The following is a 6408-nucleotide window of genomic DNA, read 5'->3' on the forward strand; positions in this document are numbered from 1 at the left end:
GACCCCCTCTCCACCAAAGACCGGGGGGCGCTCGGGGACACACGGGGGCTGCTCCACTCGCCCCAGGCCGGACTCCCTGAGGCGCGCACATTAGCGGCTGGGACCCCCTCTCCACCAAAGACCGGGGGGCGCTCGGGGACACACAGGGGCTGCTCCACTCGCCCCAGGCCGGCCTCTGTAGGTACCCAGGCGGGCACATTAGCGGCTGAGACCCCCTCTCCACCAAAGACCGGGGGGCGCTCGGGGACACACAGGGGCTGCTCCACTCGCCCCAGGCCGGCCTCTCTAGGTACCCAGGCGGGCACATTAGCGGCTGAGACCCCCTCTTGACCAAAGACCGGGGGACACTCAGGGACACACGGGGGCTGCTCCACTCACCCCAGGCCGGCCTCCCTAGGTACCCGGGCGGGCACATTAGCGGCTGAGACCCCCTCTTCAGCAAACGCCAGGGGACGCTCAGGGACACACGGGGGCTGCTCCACTCGCCCCAGGCCGGACTCCCTGAGGCGGGCACATTAGCGGCTGAGACCCCCTCTCCACCAAAGACCGGGGGGGGGGCGCTCGGGGACACACGGGGGCTGCTCCACTCGCCCCAGGCCGGACTCCCTGCGTACCCGGGCGGGCACATTAGCGGCTGAGACCCCCTCTCGACCAAAGACCGGGGGACGCTCAGGGACACACGGGGGCCCCTCCGCGCCCCCAGGCCGACCTCCAGGGCCTCCCTCCCGGCCCCTGGAGCAGCCAGCACCCCCTCGCCGTCAACACTCTCTCCCCGTTGGGACTTTGAAACTTTTCTGACCGTGCAAGCTTCATCGGACGGCAAGGGGGCAGGCTGCGGTCTGTGCCCGGCCTCCTGGGGTCCTGCCCGGGCACATCGGAGGCTCAGCGGGGGTTTTGAGCCACCGCTGGCAGGTGCACTCAGGGGGCCCTCCGCAGCCGCCCCGGGCCACCCCTGCAGCCAGCACACCGCTGCCAACAGCCCGCTCTCCGTCACCAGCCAGGCCCGTCCGCGCACATCTGCCGGGAGGGAGCTTTTTTTGAGACATACTGTCACTTTGTCAAAGACCGCACACCGCTCGTTCCCATATACCCCGACAAGGTGTTCGTGGTGACGTTTTGCGAGGCCTTATTTTACCGTCGTCGGCGCTATCAGGGGAAACACGCCCGCTCCTTCCGCCTCCCTGGTACCCTGGCTGGGCCCGGAGCGACCAGGATTACCCTCATACCGGTTCTCACGACCTGCACTGACACTCGACTCTGCCCCGGCCGCCGCAGCTCCCGCAGGCCCGGCCAGCCGGGTCCGCCCCCCTGGCCGGCGCCCGGAGCGTTTGGACTTTGTCGTTTCTTCTCCAAGACGCGTCTCTGCCAACTGCCGTGGACTTCAGCGGGGGCTGCTCCCCGTCTCCTGGGTGTCCTGCCCGGGCACATCGGAGGCTCAGCCTGGGTCTTCAGCCCCTACTGGTAGGTGCACTCAGGGGGCCCTCCGCAGCCGCCCAGGCCCACCCCTGCAGCCAGCACACGGCTGCCAGCAGCCACCACACAGCTGCCAACAGCCCGCTCTCCGTCACCCCCCAGCCCCTTCTGCATACATCTGCTGGGGGTGCTTTTTTGACTTCCCCCCTTTGGCCAATGGGGAAAAAGCTAAGGGGAAAACCTCCAGAGTCAGGCCGACCTCCTGGAACTCCAACCCGGCCTGGAGCCACCGGTTTGTCCCCTTCCCGGTTCTCACGACATGCATCGACACTCGGCTCAGCCCCGGCAGCCGCAGCCCCCGCCGGCCCCGCCAGCCCGGTCCGCAACCCTGGCCAGCGCCTGGAGCGTTTGGACTTTGTCATTTTTTCTCAAAGACCCATCTCTGCCAACTGCCGTGGGCTTCAGCGGGGGCTGCTCCCCGCCTCCTGGGTGTCCTGCCCGGGCACATCGGAGGCTCAGGCAATGTCTTGAGCCACCGCTGGCAGGTGCACTCAGGGGGCCCTCCGCAGCCTCCCAGGCCCACCCCCGCAGCCAGCACATGGCTGCCAGCAGCCACCACACAGCTGCCAACAGCCCGCTCTCCGTCACCCCCCAGCCCCTTATGCATACATCTGCTGGGGGTGCTTTTTTGACTTCCCCCCTTTTGGCCTATGGGGAAATGCTAAGGGGAAAACCTCCAGAGTCAGGCCGACCTCCTGGAACTCCAACCCGGCCTGGAGCCACAGGTTTGTCCCCTTCCCGGTTCTCACGACATGCATCGACACTCGGCTCAGCCCCGGCAGCCGCAGCTCCCGCCGGCCCGGCCAGCCCGGTCCGCACCCCTGGCCAGCGCCTGGAGCGTTTGGACTTTGTCATTTTTTCTCAAAGACCCATCTCTGCCAACTGCCGTGGGCTTCAGCGGGGGCTGCTCCCCGCCTCCTGGGTGTCCTGCCCGGGCACATCGGAGGCTCAGGCAATGTCTTGAGCCACCGCTGGTAGCTGCACTCAGGGGGCCCTCAGCAGCCGCCCAGGCCCACCCCTGCAGCCAGCACACGGCTGCCAGCAGCCACCACACAGCTGCCAACAGCCCGCTCTCCGTCACCCCCCAGCCCCTCCTGCATACATCTGCTGGGGGTGCTTTTTTGACTTCCCCCCTTTTGGCCTATGGGAAAAAGCTAAGGGAAAAACCTCCAGAGTCAGGCCGACCTCCTGGAACTCCAACCCGGCCTGGAGCCACCGGTTTGTCCCCTTCCCGGTTCTCAGGACATGCATAGACACTCGGCTCAGCCCCGGCCGCCGCAGCCCCCGCCGGCCCGGCCAGCCCGGTCCGCACCCCTGGCCAGCGCCTGGAGCGTTTGGACTTTGTCATTTTTTCTCCAAGACTCGCCTCTGCCAACTGCCGTGGGCTTCAGCGGGGGCTGCTCCCCGCCTCCTGGGTGTCCTGCCCGGGCACATCGTATGCTCAGGCAATGTCTTGAGCCACCGCTGGTAGGTGCACTCAGGGGGCAGTCCGCAGCCGCCCGGGGCCCACCCCTGCAGCCAGCACACGGCTGCCAGCAGCCACCACACAGCTGCCAACAGCCCGCTCTCCGTCACCCCCCAGCCCAACTCTGCATACATCTGCCGGGGGTGCTTTTTTGACTTCCCCCCTTTTGGCCTATGGGGAAAAGCTAAGGGGAAAACCTCCAGAGTCAGGCCGACCTCCTGGAACTCCAACCCGGCCTGGAGCCACCGGTTTGTCCCCTTCCCGGTTCTCAGGACATGCCTAGACACTCGGCTCAGCCCCGGCCGCCGCAGCCCCCGCCGGCCCGGCCAGCCCGGTCCGCACCCCTGGCCGGCACGCCTGGAGCGTTTGGACTTTGTCGTTTTTTTCAAAGACTCATCTCTGCCAACTGCCGTGGGCTTCAGCGGGGGCTGCTCCCCGCCTCCCGGGTGTCCTGCCCGGGCACATCGGAGGCTCAGGCAATGTCTTGAGCCACCGCTGGTAGCTGCGCTTTGGGGGCCCTCGGCAGCCGCCCAGGCCCACCCCTGCAGCCAGCACACGGCTGCCAGCAGCCACCACACAGCTGCCAACAGCCCGCTCTCCATCACCCCCCAGCCACTTCTGCATACATCTGCTGGGGGTGCTTTTTTGACTTCCCCCGTTTTGGCCTATGGTAAAATGCTAAGGGGAAAACCTCCAGAGTCAGGCCGACCTCCTGGAACTCCAGCTCGGCCTCGAGCCACCGGTTTGTCCCCTTCCCGGTTCTCACGACATGCATCGACACTCGGCTCAGCCCCAGCAGCTGCAGCTCCCGCCGGCCCGGCCAGCCCGGTCCGCACCCCTGGCCAGCGCCTGGAGCGTTTGGACTTTGTCATTTTTTTTCAAAGACTCGTCTCTGCCAACTGCCGTGGGCTTCAGCGGGGGCTGCTCCCCGCCTCCTGGGTGTCCTGCCCGGGCACATCGTATGCTCAGGCAATGTCTTGAGCCACCGCTGGTAGGTGCACTCAGGGGGCCCTCCGCAGCCGCCCAGGCCCACCCCTGCAGCCAGCACACGGCTGCCAGCAGCCACCACACAGCTGCCAACAGCCCGCTCTCCGTCACCCCCCAGCCCATCTGCATACATCTGGCGGGGGTGCTTTTTTGACTTCCCCCCTTTTGGCCTATGGGGAAAAGCCAGGGGGGAAACCTCCAGAGTCAGGCCGACCTCCTGGAACTCCAACCCGGCCTGGAGCCACAGGTTTGTCCCCTTCCCGGTTCTCAGGACAAGCATAGACACTCGGCTCAGCCCCGGCCGCCGCAGCCCCCGCCGGCCCGGCCAGCCCGGTCCGCACCCCTGGCCAGCGCCTGGAGCGTTTGGACTTTGTCATTTTTTCTCAAAGACCCATCTCTGCCAACTGCCCTGGGCTTCAGCGGGGGCTGCTCCCCGCCTCCTGGGTGTCCTGCCCGGGCACATCGGAGGCTCAGGCAATGTCTTGAGCCACCGCTGGCAGGTGCACTCAGGGGGCCCTCCGCAGCCTCCCGGGCCCACCCCCGCAGCCAGCACACGGCTGCCAGCAGCCACCACACAGCTGCCAACAGCCCGCTCTCCGTCACCCCCCAGCCCCTTATGCATACATCTGCTGGGGGTGCTTTTTTGACTTCCCCCCTTTTGGCCTATGGGATAATGCCAAGGGGAAAACCTCCAGAGTCAGGCCGACCTCATGGAACTCCAACCCGGCCTGAAGCCACCGGTTTGTCCCCTTCCCGGTTCTCACGACATGCATCGACACTCGGCTCAGCCCCGGCAGCCGCAGCTCCCGCCGGCCCGGCCAGCCCGGTCCGCACCCCTGGCCAGCGCCTGGAGCGTTTGGACTTTGTCATTTTTTCAAAGACTCATCTCTGATAACTGCCGTGGGCTTCAGCGGGGGCTGCTCCCCGCCTCCTGGGTGTCCTGCCCGGGCACATCGGAGGGTCAGCCTGGGTCTTGAGCCACTGCTGGTAGGTGCGCTTTGGGGGCCCTCGGCAGCCGCCCAGGCCCACCCCTGCAGCCAGCACACGGCTGCCAGCAGCCACCACACAGCTGCCAACAGCCCGCTCTCCGTCACCCCCCAGCCCCTCCTGCATACATCTGCTGGGGGTGCTTTTTTGACTTCCCCCCTTTTGGCCTATGGGATAATGCCAAGGGGAAAACCTCCAGAGTCAGGCCGACCTCATGGAACTCCAACCCGGCCTGAAGCCACCGGTTTGTCCCCTTCCCGGTTCTCACGACATGCGTCAACACTCGGCTCAGCCCCGGCCGCCGCAGCCCCCGCCGGCCCGGCCAGCCCGGTCCGCACCCCTGGCCAGCGCCTGGAGCGTTTGGACTTTGTCGTTTTTTTCAAAGACTCATCTCTGCCAACTGCCGTGGGCTTCAGCGGGGGCTGCTCCCCGCCTCCTGGGTGTCCTGCCCGGGCACATCGGAGGCTCAGGCAATGTCTTGAGCCACCGCTGGTAGCTGCACTCAGGGGGCCCTCCGCAGCCGCCCAGGACCACCCCTGCAGCCAGCACACGGCTGCCAGCAGCCACCACACAGCTGCCAACAGCCCGCTCTCCGTCACCCCCCAGCCCAACTCTGCATACATCTGCTGGGGGTGCTTTTTTGACTTCCCCCCTTTTGGCCTATGGGGAAAAGCTAAGGGGAAAACCTCCAGAGTCAGGCCGACCTCCTGGAACTCCAACCCGGCCTGGAGCCACCGGTTTGTCCCCTTCCCGGTTCTCAGGACATGCACTAATACTCGGCTCAGCCCCGGCAGCCGCAGCCCCCGCCGGCCTGGCCAGCCGGGTCCGCCACCCTGCCCGGCGCCTGGAGCGTTTGGACTTTGTCGTTTTTTCCCCCAAGACTCGCCTCTGCCAACTGCCATGGACTTCAGCGGGGGGTGCTCCCCGCCTCCTGGGTGTCCTGCCCGGGCACATCGGAGGCTCAGCCTGGGTCATCAGCCCCTACTGGTAGGTGCACTCAGGGGGCCCTCCGCAGCCGCCCAGGCCCACCCCTGCAGCCAGCACACGGCTGCCAGCAGCCACCACACAGCTGCCAACAGCCCGCTCTCCGTCACCCATCAGCCCAACTCTGCATACATCTGCCGGGGGTGCTTTTTTGACTTCCCCCCTTTTGGCCTATGGGGAAATGCCAGGGGGAAAACCTCCAGAGTCAGGCCGACCTCCTGGAACTCCAACCCGGCCTGGAGCCACCGGTTTGTCCCCTTCCCGGTTCTCAGGACATGCACTGACACTCGGCTCAGCCCCGGCAGCTGCAGCCCCCGCCGGCCCGGCCAGCCCGCTCCGCACCCCTGGCCAGCGCCTGGAGCGTTTGGACTTTGTCGTTTTTTCTCCAAGGCTCGCCTCTGGCACATGCCTTGGACTTCAGCGGGGGCTGCTGCCCGCCTCCTGGGTGTCCAGCCCGGGCACATCGGAGGGTCAGCCTGGGTCTTGAGCTACTGCTGGTAGGTGCGCTTTGG

Source organism: Eleutherodactylus coqui, unplaced genomic scaffold, assembly GCF_035609145.1.
Source record: "Eleutherodactylus coqui strain aEleCoq1 unplaced genomic scaffold, aEleCoq1.hap1 HAP1_SCAFFOLD_324, whole genome shotgun sequence".
Taxonomy (NCBI): Eukaryota; Metazoa; Chordata; class Amphibia; order Anura; family Eleutherodactylidae; genus Eleutherodactylus; species Eleutherodactylus coqui.